Genomic DNA, 21,198 nt, shown 5'->3' with positions numbered 1-21,198 from the left:
AATGGAAAAATTCCTAGAATCACAGAGTCCCCCAAAACTAACCAGAAAGTGTCAGAAAACTTGAACACACCAATAACAATTAAGGAAATTGAAGTAGTAATCAATAAACACCCTAGCAAACAAAAGCTCAGGTCCAGTAGTTTTGACAGGGAATTTTCTGAATATTCAAAGAACTAACACCTATTCTCCTCAAAATCTTACAAAAAATTCTAGGAGGAAGGAAGACTTTCAACCATCTTTACAGGGCCAGCATAATTCCAATTCCAAAACAGATAAAAACACTACAAAGAAAAAAAAAATTACAGGCCAATATATCTGTTATATGCTAAAATCCTCAACAAAATATTAGCAAATTACATCCAGCAATATATTTTTTTTAATTATTCACCATGATCAAGGGTAATTTATCCATGGATGCAAATGTTGGTACACTATTTGCAAATACAAAAATGTGATGTGCCATATAACAAAAGAAAAGATAAAAATCATATAATCATATCAATAGATGCAGAAAAGGCATTTGAAAAAATCTAGCACCCCCCCTTTTTTTTATCCTTGCCTAAGGACATTTTTGGCATTTATTTTCAGACAGAGCAGAAGGGAGAGAGGGAGAAAGAGAGACAGAGAAACATTGATGTGAGAGAGACACATCAATTGATTGCCACCCACACAACCCCAACCAGGGCCAGGGACAAACTAAAACCAAGGTGCATGCCCTTAGTGGAAACTCAACCAGGACTCTCTGGTCCGAAGGCCAACCCTCTAACCACTAAGCCAAACTGGCCAGAGCTACTTATTTTTATAAAACTCAGAAAAATGGGAATAGAAAGATCATACCTGAACATAATAAAGGACATATATGACAAGTCTACAGCCAACATAATACTCAATGGGCAAAAACTGAAAGCACTTCTTTTAAGAACAGGAACAAGAAAAAGTTGCCCACTTTTGCCATTCTTATTCAACATAGTACTGGAAGTCTTAGCTACAGCAAATAAACTACAAGAAAAAATAACAGGCATCTATATTGGACAGGGGGAACTGAAACGGTCACTATTCACAGATGACATGATATTGTACATAGAAAACACCAAAGACTTTATAAAAAATCTACTAGATTTAATAAATTAATTTGCAAAGTAACAAGATACAAAATTAACATTCTTATACACAAATAATAAACACTCAGAAAGGGAAAATAAAAAAAAAAAAAAAATCCCATTTATCATTGCCACAAAAAAGTTAAGATACCTAGAAATAAACTTATCCAAGAAGGAAAAACACCAGTTCTCAAGAAACAACAGGATATTTAAAAATACATATAGAAAGATATAAAAAAAAGTGCAAGTGTGTACCTTGTTCATAGATTGGAATACTTAACATCATTAAAATGTCCATGCTATCCAAAGTAATCTATAGATTCAATGCAATACCTATTAAAGTACCAATGGCATATTTCACAAATCTAGAACAAATACTCCAAAAGTTATATGGAACCAAAAAGACCCTGTATAACCACAGCAATCTTAAAAGTGAAGAATAAAGTTGGAGGGATTACAACACCAGATGTCAAGTTATACTACAAAGTCATCATAATCAAAATAGCCTGGTACTGGCACAGAAACAGGCAGATAGATCAATGGAACAAAACAGGGAATCTAGAAATCGACCCAAGATATGCACAATTAATATGTGATGAAGAAGGCAAAAGCATACAATGGAGAAAAGACAGTCTCCTCAATAAATGGTGTTGGGAGTGTTTGAGAGGTACATGCAAAAATATGAAACACGACCACTTACACAATACACAAGAATAAACTCAAAATGAATAAAAGACTTAACTATAAATCATGCAATTATTAAAATCATAGATGAAAATGTAGGCGGCAAATTTCAGACATATATTTATAGCAGAATTCTCACTGACAAAAAGGAAAAAAAATAATAAATGAAACTATATTAGACTAAAAATCTTCTGCACAGCAAAAGAACACAACATCAAAATAAAAGGGCTCCCACTCTCTGGGAGAACAAATTTGTCAATGATACATTAGATAAGGGGTTAATTTCCAAAATATATAAAGCACTAATACAACTCAACAAAGGAAAACAATCCAATTAAAAATGGGCAGAGGACCCGAATAGATGCTTCTAAAAGGACATACAAATGGTTGAGACATATAAAAAATGCTCAACATCACCAATCATCAGAGAGATGCAAATTAAAACAACAATGAGGTATTACCTCACACCTGCCACAATAGCTGCCATCAGCAAATCATCCAACAACGAGTGCTGGCCAGGTTGTGGAGAAAAGGGGATTCTTGTGCATTGCTGGTGGGAATGCAAACTGTTGCAGCCACTATGGAAAATAATATGGTGGTTCTTCAAAAAATTTAAAATGAAACTGCCATTTGACTCAGTGATTCCACTTCTAAGAATATATCCAAGAAGCCTGAAACACCAATCAGAAAGAATACATGCATTCCTATATTCATAGCAGCACTATTTACAATAGCTAAGGTCTGGAAATGACCCAAATGCCCATCAGTAGATGAGTGGATAAAAAAAATAAAAAATAAAAAACTGTGGTAAATTTACAAACTGGAATACTATGCAACTGTAAAAAAGAAAGATCTCATACACTTTGAGACAACATGGATAATCCTGGAGAGTATTATACTAAGTGAATTAAGCCAGTCAGAGAAAGACAAGTATCACATGATCTTACTTATTTATGGATTATCATGAACAAAATAAGCTGACAATCAGAATGAATTCAGAGCCATGGAACTAGGGAACAGACTGACAGACCTCAAAGGGAAGGGGGATTTCGGTGTTGAAAAGCAATAAATTAAAGAACATACTTATATATATATGTAACCAAAGGACACAGACAATAATTTGGGGAAATCAGGAAGTGGGTAGGAGTGGGATGAGGGGACAACAGGTTAAAAGGGAGGGGCATCTGTAATGCTTTCGACAAGAAGATTTAAAAATAAGTACATAAAAATAATGAATATAATAAAAATTACTTTATTTTTATGATAAAAAGTAACAGAATGGATCGCATGGCAATCTGTAATGATGCATCGTTGTGTAAATTCACCAGGGGTCCTCATATACACTAGGCAAAAACAACACTGGACAGAGTAGATATTGCCTAAAATAATTGGTCTTTGGATGGCATAGTAATACCAAGTTATTAAGATTTCATTTGGGAGACATCCTCAGCCTTTCAAGATAATGTCAGGTTCTATTTGAAAGTTTTCTTGCTTCTTGAAGTAGGCCTGTAGTGCTATCAACTTCCCTCTCAGAACTGCTTTTGCTGCATCCCATAGATTTTGTGTTGTTGTGTGTTCATTTTTATTGATTTCCAGGAAGTTTTTAATTTGTTTCTTGATCTCCATGGCAACCCATTCATTGTTTAATAACATGATATTTAACCTCCATGTTTTCAAATGTCTTTGCATGTTCTTGTTGAAATTGATTTCTGGTTGCATGCCATTGTGATCTGAGAAGATGGTTAATATGATTTCAATCTCCTTAAACTTATAGAGACTTAGTTTGTGCACTAATATGTGGTCTATCATAGAGAATGTCCCATGTGCACTTGAGAAGAATGTGAATTCTTCAGTTTTGGGGTGTAATTCTCGGTAGATATCTATTGAACCTATTTGATCTAGCGCTTAATTTAGAGACTATCTAACCTCATAGCTTAAAGAACTAGAAATCAAACAGAAAGAAAACCCCAGAGCAAGTAGAAGGAAGAAAATAGTAAAGATCAGAGCAGAAATAAATGACATGGAGACCAAAAAGCAATGCAGAGGATCAATGAAACAAAGAGCTGGTTCTTTGAAAAGATAAACAATATTGATGGACCCTTAGCTAGACTCACCAAGATACAAAGAGAGAGAACCAAAATACACAAAATCAGAAATGAAAGAGCAGAAATAATAACTGACACCACAGAAATACAAAGGATCTTTAACAAATATTATGAACAATTATATGGCAACAAATTCAACAATCTAAGTAAAATGGATGAATTTCTAGAAACATATAGTCTCCCAAAACTGAACCAAGAAGAGATAGAAAATTTGAACAGACCAATAACAACAAAAGAAATTGAAGATGTAATCAAGTCTCTCCAGCAAACTAAAGCCCAGGCTCAAATGACTTCACAGAGAAATTTTACTGAACATTCAAAGGGGGACTAATACCCATTCTCCTCAAACTATTTCAAAAAACTCAAGAAGAAGAAAGACTTCCAACTCATTTTATGAGGCCAGCATAATTAGAATTTCAAAAACAGAAAATGACACTACAAGAAAGAAAACTATAGGCCGATATCCCTGAGGAACATAGATGCCAAAATCTTGAACAAAATACTAGCAAATCGAATCCAGCAATACATCAAAAAATTATTCACCATGACCAAGTGAGATTCACATCAGGGATGCAAGGCTGGTACAATATTCGCAAATCAATAAATGTGATACACCACCTAAACAAAATGAAAGGTAAAAATTATATGATCATATCAATAGACGCTGAAAACGCATTTGAAAAAATCCAACACCCATTTCTAATAAAAGCACTCAGAAATCTGGGAATACAGGGATCATATCTCGACATAATAGAGGTTACATATGAAAGACCTACAGCCAACATCATACTCAATGGGCAAAAATTAAAAGCATTTTCCTTAAGATCAGGAACAAGACAAGGATGCCCACTTCCACCACTCTTATTTAACATAGGACTGAAAATCTTAGCTACAGCAATCAGACAGGAGGAAAAAATAAAAGGGATCCAAATTGGAAAGGAGGACGTGAAACTGTCATTATTCTCAGATGCATGATACTATACATAGATACCCTAAAGACTCCATCAAAAATTTACTAGACTTAGTAAATTTGGCAAAGTAGCAAGATACAAAATTAATGTGAAGAAATCGATGGCATTCTTATACACCTATGATTAACTCACAGAAAGAGAAACTAAAACAACAATCACATTTACCATAGCGGCAAAAAAATTAAGGTACATAGGAATAAACTTAACCAAGGAACTAAAGGACCTATTTGCAGAAAACTACAGGTCATTGAAAAAAGAAATAAAGAAAGATATAAAAAAGTGGAAGCACATACCTTGTTCATGGATTGGAAGAATTAACATCATTAAAATGTCCATACTACACAAAGCGATCTATAGATTCAATGCAATCCCCATCAAAATACCAACGACTTACTTCACAGAACTAGAATACTTCAAAAGTTTATATAAAACCAAAAATGACCTTGAATAGCCACAGCAACCTTGAAAAACAAGAACAAACTTCGAGGGATCCCATTACCAGGTTTGATGTTATACTACAAAGCCACTGTTATCAAAGCAGCCTGGTACTGACACAAAAACAGGCATATAGACCATTGAAACAAAACAGAGAACCCAGAAATGGTCCCAAGGCAATATGCTCAATTAATATTTGACAAAGGTGGCAAGAGCATACAGTGAAATAAAACAGTCTCTTTAATAAATGGTGTTGAGAAAATTGGACAGCTACATGAAAAAAAAAATGAAACTAGACCATCAACTTACACCATACACAAGAATAAACTAAAAATATATAAAAGACGTAAATGTGACTCATGAATCCATAACAATGCTGGAAGAAAATATAGGCAACAAAATTTCAGGCATCATACACAGCAGAATTTTCATTGATTCATCACCTAAGGCAACAGAAACAAAGGAGAAAATGAAAACATGGGACTACATCAAACTCAAAGCTTCTGCACATCAAAAGAAACAACCATCCAAATGGAAAGTCAACCCACTGTATGAGAGAACATCATTGACAATGATACATCAGATAAGAGGTTAATTTCCAATACATATAGAGTGCTCATACAACTCCACAAAAGGAAGACAGAGAACCCAATTAAAAAATGGGCAGAGGAACTAAATAGACACTTCTCCAAACAGGACATACAAATGGCTAAAAGACATATGAAGAAATGCTCAACATCACTAAACATCAGAAAGATGCAAATTAGAACAACGAAGTATCACCTCACACCTGTCAGAATGGTCGCCATCACCAAATCATCAAACATCAAGTGTTGGCGAGGGTGTGGAGAAAATGGGACTCTAGTACACTGCTGGTGGGAATGCAGACTGGTGCAGCCACTGTGGAAAACAATATGGTGTTACCTGAAAAAATTAAAAATTGAACTGTCATTTGACCCAGTGATCCCGCTTTTAGGAATATACCCTAAGAAGCCTGAAACACCAATCAGAAAAAATATATGTACTCCCATGTTCATAGCAGGACTATTTACAATAGCTAAGATCTGAAAACAGTCCCAAGTGTCCACCAGTATCCGAATGGATAAAAATGCTGTGCTACATATACACAATGGAGTACTATGCACCCGTAAGAAAGAAAGATCCCTTAATCTTTGAGACAACATGGAGGGACCTGGAAAGTATTATCCTAAGTGAAACAAGCCAAACAGAGAATGACAAGTATCATATGATTTCACTTATTTGTGGAATATAATGAACATAACAGTCTGAGGAATGGGGTAGTTTCAGAGACGTGGAAGTTGGGTACAGACTGACAATCCCTATAAGAGGGTGTGGTGGGGGAGAGATAAATCACAGAACTTATATACATATATGCATGAGCAATGGACATGGATAACAAAGCTGGTGACAGGGCTGGGAAGAGGGGGAGGTGGGAATGAGTGGGGGGAAAAGGAGAAACATCTCTAACACAAATAAATTAATTAATTAATAAAATAAATAAATAAACAACAACAATAAAAAAGGTAATGTCACGGTAACTTGATCCACTTCTGCCTTTCATAACTGTACTGCATTGGACAGTTAGTGTCTGAAGTTGCTCATTTAGCAGTCATTTCATAGACTGTGTCCAAAATTCACCATTTAGTAGATGTTAAAAGATATTTTATGAAAAAGAGGTTCTCTAGAAAAATAAGTATGAAAAATGCTGGGCTAAATACAATTAAGCTATATGCTTTTGAAACCTTTAGTATAGTAAATGCTTTCTATAATTATCTAAGAAGGAGATAAAATTTGCAGTTTTTCTAGTCATTTAACCTGGGATATCTGACTAGTGTTTCACAGACCACCATTTGGAAAACATTGTCCTAAGGCATTATCTTTGTAAAGACATTGTTATAACCCAAATAAGATACTTGGTGAAAAGTAATATATTAACTATTAACACCCACTTTTACGTTTGATGGCAACATGTTCCTGGAGGCATAAAGTATCAGAAATATACAGTGCTCTCAGAGAACTCACAGTTTATTGCTGAAATATGAGAAAGAATGAGATATACAATAAATATGATGATAAAGAATTACATGTACTATGAGATGGTGGTGTCTTGGACAAGAGTGGCAGCAGTTAAATGCAAAGAAATAAACAGATTTTTAATATATTTTAGAGGTAAGTCATAAAGGACTTAATAATGGATTAGAGGATGTAGAGTGAAGATAAAGAGAAAGTTAAAAATGCCCCTAAGGTGTCTGCTTTTGCAAGTACATGGATGGTACTGTCACTCACTGACAATGATAAAACAGTCTGTTGTAGGAAGACAATGAATTTAACCTATGGGATTTCTAAAAACAGTTATTCTCAGGATTACTCTACATGGCTGGTATTGGTCTCTCTGCTCTGCTAACATGGTAAATTGAAGAACCAGTTCTCATAAGACATGTCATATTAAAGATTCTGTCTAAATCATTTATGCTCTCATTTATTCCTATGTTAGGTTTATTGAATAACTGAAATACCAGACATAGCCTACAGCAGTTTTGACTTCACAGACTGAACAGAGCTATCTACTGAATCAGGTTGTTTCTGATCAAATAAGGAGATAACCACATTAATAGATTAAGATTGTTAACATTCATAAGATTTTTAATATTAAAGGAATAAAAATATATTATTTTATGTGTAGTTCAACATTTTTTTTATTCACTCAACCAATATTTGTTGTATGTCCAGTAACTGCCAGGTTCAATACTGAATTATACAAAGATGAACCTGTCAAAGTTTTTTTGCATTGGGTTTTTCAGAGATTTGGGGTAGGTGGGTGACATAGACATGTAAAATTTAGTGAAATAAAGTTTTAGAAGTTTTGTGATAGAAGGCCATATTAGATTTAGTAACAGAACAATGGTAGAAGTATTTTATTCTATTGGAAGATGGGCAAAGAACTTGATATTGAGCTTATTCTTGCAAAATGAAAAAGATGTTTTCCAATTGGACAAAAGAGTAAGATGGAATACCAGAAAGATGTTTCAGGGAAAAAAGAACATTTTGCAAACTCTTAGATGCTTAAAAAATATCTTACAGGTAATAAGATATAATTTAAATATTGTAAGCAGAAAAGTAATATCAGATTTATGATTTATAAGGAACCCTGGCAGTTATATGGAGGACAAATTAGTTGGAGCAAGACTCTTTCTGGGGGCAATAAAGCCAGTTAAAAGCTTCTGGAAGAGTTCAAACAGAACATAATGTAATAGTATACATGGGGATGGAGAATAAATACATCACAGAGATGTCAAAATGGTAAAATGTAAAAATATTTTTACTTTCTATACGTGCTATGAGCCATGAGAATAGAGTTAGGCCCTGGCCGGTTTGGCTCAGTGGTTAGAATGTTGGCCCACAGACTAGAGAGTCCCAGGTTTGGTTCCCACTGAAGCACATACCTCGGCTGAATTTTGTCCCTGGCCTTGGGGTCATGTGGTTGGCAACCACTCAATATGTCTCTCTCACATCAACGTTTCTCTCCCTCTTCCTCCCTCTCTCCCTCCTGCTCTATCTGAAGATAAATTTAAAAAATGTCCTCGGGTGAGGATAAATAAATAAATAGAATAGAGGTAGGCTCTTATTTTTTTCTACATGTACAACTTATTTGATGGTACTTCTGTAAAATGGGAAGGTTTAGAAAAAATTTGAGGTGGAAAATGATCATTTAAATCTAAATAGGAATATGAAGTACCTGAGAGATATGAGGATACTTGGTAGAATTTAGGTATATAAGCCTGGATCAGGTAATAGGTCTGGGCTAGAAATATATTTAGAAGTTGAAAATGTTTACATGGCATTTCATTACAAGGAGTGGAGGGACTTCTACTTCTAGTGAAATGGATACACAAGCACTCCTGCCAAAAACACTGCAAAAAAACATGGATAAATTACTAACACATACACACATACATACATGCACACCTGCATGAGTAAGAACAAAGAAAATATGAGCAATATAAAGAACAACATTAACTTATTGTCATGCATATAACACTCCAACCAAAGTTGGCAGCTTTCATTGTTTTAAATGTGTATAGGGAGTGCTTAAAAAATTGATCACATGCTTGGCAACACAGAAAGCCCCAAGAAATTTATAAAAATTGAAATCATTTAGAGCATTTTCTTGGCATTAATGGAAGTAACATAGAAAGAAACAACTAAACAATAAATAGAATATATTATACAATATATTATTAAATAATCAATGTATCAAATATAAAATCAAAAGTAAAAATATTTCAAAGTGAAATATAGTAAATACAATAATATAGCAATACTTGTGGTATACAACTTTATCAGATATAAGTGATATATATTTATCAATATATACATATATAATGACATTAGAATTGAGGAAGCACTGAAAATAATTTTTAAGCTTACATTTTAAGAAGTTAGAAAAAACAGTAAAATTTAATCTTAGAATTTTATAAGGAAGAAAATAACAAAGCTTTATATCAATTTAATAAAAAATATATATAAAATAGAGAAAAACAAAACAGGTAACACTTTGTTCTTTGAAAAGATAAATAATATTGATAAATATCTAACAAGACTGATCAGAAGCACAAAGTAGAAATTACCAATATCAGAAATAAAGAGGGTCATCACAAGAGATCCTATAGTTTTCTAAAAGTAATGAGGTGATTATGAACACTTTATGCAATTAAATTTAAAATTCAGGCTAAAAAATCCAATTGCTTGAAAAATATAATTCACCAAAGCTGAAATAATAATGCATAGGCAATCTGAATAATCAAATATCTATAAAAAAATTTACTCCATTATTTTAAACCTGCCCATGAAAAAAATCCCAGAATGAGTTTTTAAGAAAGAAGTAATTTTAATATTACAAAATTCATACATATTCCAACTCTTTTTAAGAAGCCAGCATAACTTTTCTTCAAAAAATCTGACAGGAATATTGAAATAAAAATTATAGAAAAGATCTCTGTTATTAATATAGATACAAAAAAATCTTAATAAAATTTCACATTTAAAATCTAGTAATAAATAAAATAATAGAATACATTATATTTAGGTGATGTGAATTCTGAATATCCAAGGGTAGTTTATCATCCAAAATCATTTAATATAATTCATCAAATTACCAAAATTAAAAAGAGAAAACTCGGGACCACCTTAAAAGAAGCAGAAATGTTATTTGACAAAATTCTAAACCTGGTCATCATAAACACATGTAGTAAAATAGGAATAAAAGAAAAGTTATTTACTTCAAGAAAATATATTCCTTAAAAAATTGGACAAAATTATATTCAATGGCTAAAATAAAATATTTTTCCATGATTAGTTTTAAGAAAATTAGATGACGTCTATTATCACTTTTTTTTTTATCCTCACCCGAGAACATTTTTCCATTTTTTGTTCAGATAGAGTGGGAGGGAAAGAGAGGGAGAAAGAGAGAGAAAAATCCATCTAGGTGAAAGGGACACATCAAGTGACTGCCAATCCATGACCAACCAGGGCTGGCGACAAACTGCATCCCAGGTACATGCCCTTAGTAGGAACCGAACTCAAGTCTCTCTGGACCGCAGGGTGACACTCTAACCGCTGAGCCAAACCAGACAGGGCTATTATTACTCTTAATCAAATTTGAACTACAGCTCAAACCAGCATAATAAAAAAAGGAGAAATAAATTAAAAGCATAAGGACTAGAAAGGTTTAAATATAATTTTTATGTACCAAAGATGGCAGCAGGCAGGACTGGAGGAAGGGTGAGTGTGTGAGAAAGTGTGAGTGGACGTGATGGTGGACGATCAAACCCAAGCAGTGCAGAGCCACAGAGCAAAATGTTCTTGTGTTGTGGACGGAAGCAGCTGGCTACCGTGGTAAGCAGCCCTTCAGGGCTCTTCTCCCTGCTCCTTAGGGAGGTCCCACCATTTTGGTTGATCTGGGTTTTCCCTGGAAGGAGGCAGTGGGAGTGCCTAGGGCCCAGCAACTTGAGCCCACCAGGTCACCTGGTACCATCGGGCCAGTGGACACTGTGTCAACACAGACCAGTGCACAGTAGTGGAGCTCCCAAGATGCTGGTCATGGAAACCTTTGACAGCCAGGAGCCCAGCACCATCCCCAACAGTAGCAGCCTGATCAGAGTCCAGATATACCCCCAGCAACAGAGGCTGGGGAGCAGACATCCATCCCCAGGCAACAGAAGCATAGACCAGTAGCTAAGACCGATCCCCAAAAACTATAGCAAAGTCTGAGCAGGAGTTGAGCCCCATGGGGCAGCAGCACTTCCCAGATGCCAGCAGTGGAACCCAGGGCTCCACAGAGGCCTGTAACACCCAGCAGCCCACAAGAGCAGTGGGAAGCCAGAGCCCTAAAGGGACTGGTGTGATCCAGCTGCCCAACCATGGGACATGCGGGGTGCTGTGGCACCAGAGAGGTCTCTGCGACCCAGTAGTCCACAAGAGCAGTAGAGGGAAAGCAGAGCACCAGAGGGACTAGTGATATCCAGCTGCCTGCCCACGTGTCTTCCAGGGTGCAGGGGCACAAGATAGGCCTGTGCGACCCAGCAGGGACTGTGAAATCCAGTTACCCTGTGGATCTGCTGGGTGCTGAAGCACCAGAGAGGCCTGTGCAACCCAGCTTCACACAAGATAGGCATAGAGGATGTGAAAACAGAGGCGGAGTGAATGAAAGCTACAAACGATTTCCCAGGAAAAAATGGGAATTACAACTAAAATAAAGACAAATACTCTGATAAAAGAAACAGTAAAAAGCAAGACAGGACCATATAACTAGGGACACTGGTAGGATCAGCAGAGGCACGAGAGGGTGGAGGACTGGGAGCCTATAAACAGCAGCAGTCTTAGCTGTCTTAGCAGTCTGAGCAGCACTGTTCAGGAATAAAGACCAAGCCACTCCACAGCTCAGAGATCCGGGACAGAGCACTAAAATAGCCGCAGCCACTCACTCACCCTGGGGCATTGGCAGAGGGAGGGCAGACTGGGCTAGAACTCTGTGGAAACACACAGAATTGAAAGGCACTCAGAGATTTTGCTGAATTGTGGCCACAAATGATGGTGACCAGTGTGCTCCTTCTCAGAGCTGTGGAGAAAAGCAGAAGCACCCCCCTTCAAAGATTCAACCTTTCCCAGGTGAGGCAAAGAAATGCAAATTGAGGCTCATTAACAACCAGCATTTATAACTCTAAAAATCCTCTTATAAAGAACACCAGGGCTACATTACAAGTCACTGTATAACTGAGATTACTAACTTCCAGGAAAAAGCTAGAGGATAACTGAACTTTTCCTGGGCTTGCAACTCTACATAGGAAAGTAAAACTTGACAGTGGTGTTTAACGTGGGCCCACCCAGGCTCATCCAAACCCAGTAGAGAGAGCCACAAACAGGAGAACACCAACAACCACAGGGAAAATATGGCAAACTCAAAACACCATTGACAGTAGAAAAACAGTGGCAGAGTGAATGGAAGCTACACAGACCATCTCCCAGGACCAAACTGGAATTATAACAAAAATAAAGACAAATCGTCAGAAAAAAGCAACAGAAAAACAGCTTGGAGGACCACATAACCAGGGACACTGACGCAATCCTGGTAAGCTTGCAGAGACGTAAGAGGGGATTTGGGAGCCAATGGTCCACAGTGGCCTTAGCTGGGAGCAGCGGCCTTAGCTGGGAGCAGTGTCCTCGGGTTAAACTCCCGAGCAGCTCTACAGTGCAGAGCCAGGACAGAGGCTAAAATAGCCACAGCCACTTACCTTGAGCTGCGGCAGAGGAAGGGCAGACTGGACTGGAACTGTGTGGAGATACTCAGGATTTGGAGGGTACTCAGAGCTTTTGCTGAGTTGCGGCCACGCAGGACGGTGGTCATCTTACTCCTTCCCAGGGCTCTAGGGAGGGGACGTGGCACCTCCCTCTGAGATTCAACCCAATCCGGTGGCCATTGAAATGCAAACTGAGGCCCATTAACAACCAGCATCTGCCTCACCCTCCGGAAATTTCCTTACCATGAGCACCTGAGGAAGATTTCATTCAAATGAGAAGCCAAGGCTCTTCAGGTAACTGCTAAGGATAGCCTCCAGGATAAAAGCTAAAGGATAACTGTACCATGCATGGGCTAGCAACTCTAACCAGGAAAATAAGATTTGACAGTGGTGTTTAAAGTGGGTCCTCCGTGGCTCATCCAAACGCAGGAGAAGGAGCCACAAAGAGCAGAACACGAACACCCACAAGAAAAATTTGGCAGACACCAAATGCCACTGTGATAGCCAAAATGGTGAAACACAGAAACAAAAGCCAAATGAAAGAACAACAGAACTCTACTGAAGATGAGATAAATTAGGTGCAGTTAAGCAAGTTAACAGAACTACAATTCAGAGCCATGATTTTCAGAAAGCTCAACAGCATGTGTAAGGACATGAGCACCATAAGAAAAGACATAGAAATGTTGAAAATCAACCAGTTGGAAATTAGAAAACACCAAGAAGAAATGAAGAATGACATATCAGAAATAAAGAATGCATTGGAAAGTCTAAATAGCAGAGTAGAGGAAATTGAGACCAGATCAGTGAATTACAAGATAGGGTAGAAAAAAATTAACCAATCAGAAAACCAAAAGAAAATACAATAAAATAAAGGAAGACAGTTTGAGAGAATTGTGGGACAACTGGAAATGTAATAACAATCACATCATAGGAATCCCTAAAGAAGAAGAAAACGAGCAAGGGTTAGAGAATATATTTGAAGAAATAGTGACAGAAAACTTCCCTAATTTGGTGAAGGAAGAAGGCACTCAAGTTAAAGAAGCACAGAATGACGCAAGTAAGAAGAACCCAAACAAGGCCACACCAAGACACATAGTAATCAAACGGCTAAAAATTAAAGACAAAGAGAGAATCCTAAAAGTAGCAAGGGATGAGCAAAAGGTTACCTACAAAGGAAAACCCATAAGACTCTCAGCTGACTTCTCAACAGAAACAATACAGGCCAGAAGGAAATGGCATGAGGTAATCAAGGTCATGAAAAACAAGGATCTGAATTCAAGACTACTCTACCAAGCAAGGCTATCATTCAAAATAGAAGGACTTCCAGGACAAAAAAAAAAAAAAAAAGGCTAAGGGAATACATTAGCACCAAACCAGCATTGCAAGAAATATTCAAAGTACTGCTGTAATTAGCAGGAGAAATAAAAAGATAAACACAATAAACAAAATGGCAATAAATAAGCACAAGTCAATAATCACATTAAAAGTAAATGGACTGAATGCTCCGATAAAAAGACACAGAGTACGTGATTGGATAAGAAACCATGACTCATCTTTATGTTGTTTACAAGAGACACACCTCACAACAAAAGACACACATAGGTTGAAAGTGAAAGGATGGAGAAATTTTTTTCAAGCAAACAAAAAGGGAAAAAAAAGCTAGAATAGCAATACTCATATCAGATAAAATAGATTTCAAATGAAGGCCATACTAGAGACAAAGAAGGCCACTACATAATATTGAAAGGATCTATCCAACAGAAAGATAACCTTGATAAACATATATGCACACAATATAGGAGCATCAAAATATATTTAAAATCTTGTGGAAGACTTCAAAGAAAAAAATTGATAGCAATACAATTATAGCAGGGGACTTCAACACTCTGCTGACATCATTGGATAGATCCTCTAAACAAAAAATTAGCTAGGAAAAAGAGACTCTTAATGAAATACTAAACCAAATGGATTTAATAGATATCCACAGAATATTACACACCAAAACTACAAAAGTTACATACTTCTCAAAGATAGACCACATGTTAGGAAAAAAAAATAAGTCTCTAAAGATCAAGAAGATTGAAATCATATCAAGCATATTCTCAAATCACAATGGAATAAAACTAGAAATAAATTGCAACAAGAACATGCAAAGACATTTGAAGACATGGAAGCTAAATAGCATGTTATTACACAACAAATGGGTCACCGAGGAGATCAAGGAAGAAAATTAAAAACTTCCTGGAGCCTTGGCCTGTTTGGCTCAGCGGTTAGAGGTTGGCCTGCGGTCCGGAGAGACCGGGTTCGGTTCCCGATAAGGGCACGTACTTCGGTTGCAGTTTGTCCCCAGCCCTGGTTGGTCGTGCGGGTGGCAGCCATTTGATGTGTCCCTTCACGTCGATGTTTCTCTCTCTCTCTCCCTCCCACTCTATCTGTACAAAAAATGGAAAAATATCCTCTGGTGAGGAAAAAAAAAAACTTCCTGGAAACCAAAAAATTAACACACATTAACACAAAATCTATGGAATGCAGTGAAAGAAGTTCTGAGAGGAAAGTTCATAGCACTACAGGCATACCTCAAGAAACAGAAAATTTCTAATACACTATCTAACCTCACAAGTTGAAGAACGGGAAAGCAAACAAACAAACAAACCCCAGAGCAAGTAGAAGAAATGAAATAGTAAAGATCAGAGTATTAAAAAATGACATAAAGTCTAAAAAAAAAAAAAACAACAACAATTAAAAAGCTTAATGAAACAAAGAGCTGGTTTTTCAAAGATAAACAAGATTGGACTCTTAGCTAGATTCACCAAGAAACAAAAAAAGAGAACCCAAATACACAAAATCAGAAATGAAATAGGAGAAGTAACAACTGACACCACAGAAATAGAAAAGATTGTTAACAACTACTATGAACAATTATATGGCAAAAATTTCGACAATCTACAAGAAATGGAAAAATTTCTAGAAACACACAGTCTCCAAAAACTGGACCTGGAAGAGATAGAAAACTTGAACAGACCAATAACAACAGAAGAAATTGTAGATGTAATCAGGACTCTCCCAGCAAACAAAAGCCCAGGTCCGGATGGCTTCACGGGGTGTTTTACCGAACATTCAAAGAGAAACTAACACCCATTCTCTTCAAACTATTTCAAAAACTTTAAGAAGAAGGAAGACTTCCAAATTTGTTATATGAAGCCAGCATAATTCTAATTCCAAAATCAGAAAAAGACACTACAAAGAAAGAAAACTACAGGCCAATATCCCTGATAAACATAGATGTCAAAATCCTGAACAAATACTAGCAAATCAGATCCAGCAATACATCAAAAAAATTATTCGACATGACCAAGTGGGATTCATCCCAGGGATGCAAGGCTAATATAATATTCACAAGTCAATAATGTGATACACCACATAAATAAAATGAATAAAAACCACATGATCATATCAATAGATGCCAAAAAAGCCTTCTACAAAATCCAGCATCCATTTCTGATAAAAACACTCAGCAATCTGGGAATAGAGGGATCGTATCTCAAAATAATAAAGGCTGATAATTAAAGACCTACAGCCAACTTTGTATGCAATGGGCAAAAATTAAGAGCATTTCCCTTAAGAACAGGAACAAGACAAGGATGCCCACTTTCGCCACTCTTATTTAACAAAGCACTGGAAGTCTTAGCCACAGCAATCAGACAGAAGGAAAAAATAAGAGGAATCCATATTAAAAAGGAGGAAGTGACAAAATGAATAAAAGATTTAAATGTGACTCATAAATCCATAAAAATCCTAGAAGAAACTGTAGGCAACAAAATTTCAGACATCATATGCAGCAGAATTTTCACTGATACGTTACTTAAGGCAATAGAAATAAAGGAGAAAATGAACTCATGGGACTACATCAAACTCAAAAGCTTCTGCACAGCAAAAGATACAATCATCAAAACGGAAAGTCTACCCACTGCATGAGAGAGCATCATTGCCAATAATATATCAGATAAGGGGTTAATTTCCAATAATAGAGAATGCTCATAAAACTCCACAAAAGGAAGACAAAGAACCCAATTAAAAAATGGGCAGAGAAACTAAATAGACACCTCTCCAAACAGGACATACAAATGGCTAAGAAACATATGAAGAAATGCTCATCATCACTAATCAATGGAGAGATGCAAATTAAAACAACAATGAGATATAACCTCGCACCTGTCAGAATCGCCGCCATCAACAAATCATCAAACAAGTGTTGGCGAGGGTGTGGAGAAAAGGGGACTCTAGTACACTGCTGGTGGGAATGCAGACTGGTGCAGCCACTATGGAAAACAATATGGTGCTACCTCAAAAAATTAAAAAATGAACTTCCATTTGACCCAGTGATCCCACTTCTAGGAATGTATCCTAGGAAGCCTGAAACACCAATCAGAAAGAATATATGTACCACCATGTTTGTAGCAGCACTATTTACAATAGCTAAGATCTGGATACAGCCCAAGTATACATCAGTAGACGAATGGATAAAAAAGCTGTGGTACATATATACAATGGAGTACTACACAGCTGTATGGAACAAAGATCTCTTGTCCTTTGAGACTACATGGAGGGACCTGGAGAGTATCATGTTTAGTGAGGCAAGCCAAACAGAAAAGTACAAGTATCATATGATCTCACTTATTTGAAGAATATAATGAACATAACAGTCTGTGGAATAGGGTAGTCCCAGACACATGGAGGTGGGATACTGACTGACAATCCCCAGAAGAGGGGATGGTGGGGGAGAGACAAACCACAGAACTTATATGCATGTATGCATGAACAGTGGACTTGGACAACAAACTGGGGAAAGGGCGGGAAGTGAGAGGGAGGGGGGATCAGTGGGGCAATAAGGAGAAACATCTATAACAAAAATTAATGAAATAAAAATAAAAATAAATAACAAGGAGGATGTGAAACTGTCATTAATCACAGATGACGTGATACTATACATAGAAAACCCCACAGACTCCATCAAATATTTACTAGACGTAATGAATGAATTTGGCAGAGCACCAGGATGCAAAATTAATGTCAAGAAATCAATGGTATTCTTATACACCTATGATGAACTCACAGAACGAGACACTACGAAAACAATCCCATTTACCATTGCAGCAAAAAAATTAAAATACCTAGAAATGAACTTAACCAAAGAAATAAAGGACCCATTCACAGAAATCTACAAGTCATTGTAAAAATAAATAAAGGAAGATATACAAAAGTGGAAGCACATACCCTGTTCATGGATTGGAAGAATTAACTTCATTAAAATGTCCATACTACACAAAGCAATCTATAGATTCAATGAAATCCCCATCAAAATACCAATGACATTCTTCACAGAACTAGAACAAATACTTCAAAAGTTCATATAGAATCAGAAAAGACTCCAATAGCCACAGTGATCTTGAAAAAGAAGAACAAAGTTGGAGGGATCACATTACTAGATTTCAGGTTATACTTCAAAGCCACTGTAATCAATACAGCCTGGTACTAGCAAAAGTACAGGCATATAGACCAGTGGAATAGAACAGAGAATCCAGAAATGCATTCAAGGCAATATGCTCAATTAATATTTGGCAAAGGTGCCAAGAACATAGAGTGGAATAAAAACAGCCTCTTTAAAAAATAGTGTTGGGAAAATGGGCCAGCTACATGCAAAAAAAAAAAAAAAAATGATACTAGACCATCAACTTACACCATACACAAGAATAAACTCAAAATGGATACAAGACTTAAATGTGACTCATGAAACCATAAAAATGCTAGAAGAAACTGTAGGGAACAAAATTTCGGACATCACATGCAGCAGAATTTTCACTGATACATCCCCTAAGGCAACAGAAACAAAGGAGAAAATGAACACATGGGACTACATCAAATTCAAAGTCTTCTGCACAACAAAAGATACAATCATCAAAAGGAAAGGCAAACCACTGTATCGGAGAGCATAATTTCCAATTATATATCGGATAAGGGGTTAATTTCCAATTATATAGAGTGCTCATACAACTCAACCAAAGGAAGACAACCCTATTAAAAAATGGGCAGAGTAACTAAATAAACACCACTCCAAAAAGGACATACCAATGGCTAAAAAACATATGAAGAAATGCTCAACATCACTAATCATCAGAGAGATGCAAATTAAAACAACAATGAGGTATCATATCACGCCTGTCAGAATGGCCACCATCACCAAATCATCAAACATCAAGTGTTGGCGAGGGTGTGGAGAAAGGAGACTCTAGTACATTGCCGGTGGGAATGGAGACTGGTGCAACCACTATGGAAAACAATATGATGTTATTTCAAAAATTTAAAAATTGAACTTCCATTTGACCCACTGATCCTACTTCTAGGAATATACACTAAGAAGCCTAAAACACCAATCAGAAAAAATATATATACCCCAATGTTTGTAGCAGGACTATTTACAAGACCTAAAATCTGGAAACTGCCCAAATACCCCTCGGTATATGAATGGATAAAACACTAGTGGTACATATACACAGTGGAGTACTATGCAGCTGTACGAAAGAAAGCTCATTTTATCTTTTGAGACGATATGGAGGGACCTGAAAAGTTTCATCCTAAGCAAAACAAGCCAAACAGAGATAGACAGGTATCATATGATTTCACTTGTTTGTGGAATATAATGAACATAACAGTCTGAGGAATAGGGTAGACCCAAAGTTGTGGAAGTGTGGTACAGACATACAATCCCCAGAATAAGGTGTGGTGGGGAAGATATAAACCACAGAAGTTATATGCATGTATGCATAAACAATGGACTTGGAGAAGAAAGCTGGGGACAGGTGGAGGAGGAAGGGGAGAGTGGAATAAGTGGGGGGAAAAGAGAAACATCTGTAACAAAAATAAATTAATTAATTAAAAAAAATTCATTGAGATAGCCAAAATGGTGAAACAAAGAACAAATCCCAAATAAAAGAACAAGACATTTCTATCGAAGATGAGATAAATAAAATGCATGTATGGAAATTATCAAAGGAAAAGTTCAGAGCCATGCACTTGAGGAAGCTCAACAGCATGAGAAAGGATATCAGCACCATGAGTAATGATATAGAAGCACTGAAAGCCAACCAAGTGGAAATGAATAATGATATAGCTGACGTTAAGAACACATTGGAAAGACTAATCAACAGAATCCAGGAAGGTGAAGACTGGATCAGTGAATTAGAAGACAGGTTAGAAAAATTCAACCAATAAAAAAAAAAAACAAAAGAAAAAAACAATTAAAAAACAGGAAGACACCTTAGGAGAACTGTGGGACAACTGGAAGCGTAATAACATTTACATCATAGGAGTCCCCAAAGAGGAAGACAATGGGCAATGGTTAGAGAACATAGATGAAGAAATAGTGACAGAAAACTTTCCTCACTTGATGAAGGAAGAAGGCATTCAAGTTCAAGAAGCACAGAGAGCCCCAAGTAAGAAGAACCCAAACAGGCCCACACCAAGACACATGGTAATTAAAATGCCAAAAATTAAAGACAAAGAGAGAATCCTAAAGTCAACAAGAGATAAGAAACAAGTTACCTACAAAGGAAACCCCATTAGGCTCTCAGATTACTTCTCAACAGAAACACTACAGGCCACAAGGGAGTGGCATGAAGTAATCATGGATATGAAAAACAAGGATCTGAATGCAAGATTACTCTAACCAGCAAGGCTATCGTTCAAAACAGAAGGTCAAATAAAGAGCTTCCCAGACAAAAAACAGGCTAAGGGAATATATTAACACCAAACTAGCACTGCAAGATATGCTAAAGGGACTGCTATAATTAGTAGAAGAAATAGGAAGAAAAATTAAACCACACTAAACAGAAATGGCAATAAATAAATACATATCAATTATCACCTTAAATGTAAATAGCTTGAATGCTTTCAGAAAAAGACACAGAGTAGCTGACTGGATGAGAAAGCATGACTTACATATATGTTATTTATAGGAGACTCACCTCACAACAAAAGACTCACATGGGTTGAAAGTGAAGGGATGGAAAAAAATCTTTCAAGCAAACGG

The sequence above is a fragment of the Molossus molossus genome, unplaced genomic scaffold (assembly GCF_014108415.1).
Source record: "Molossus molossus isolate mMolMol1 unplaced genomic scaffold, mMolMol1.p scaffold_m16_p_2, whole genome shotgun sequence".
Taxonomy (NCBI): domain Eukaryota; kingdom Metazoa; phylum Chordata; class Mammalia; order Chiroptera; family Molossidae; genus Molossus; species Molossus molossus.
Note: the sequence above shows the minus strand (reverse complement) of the source record.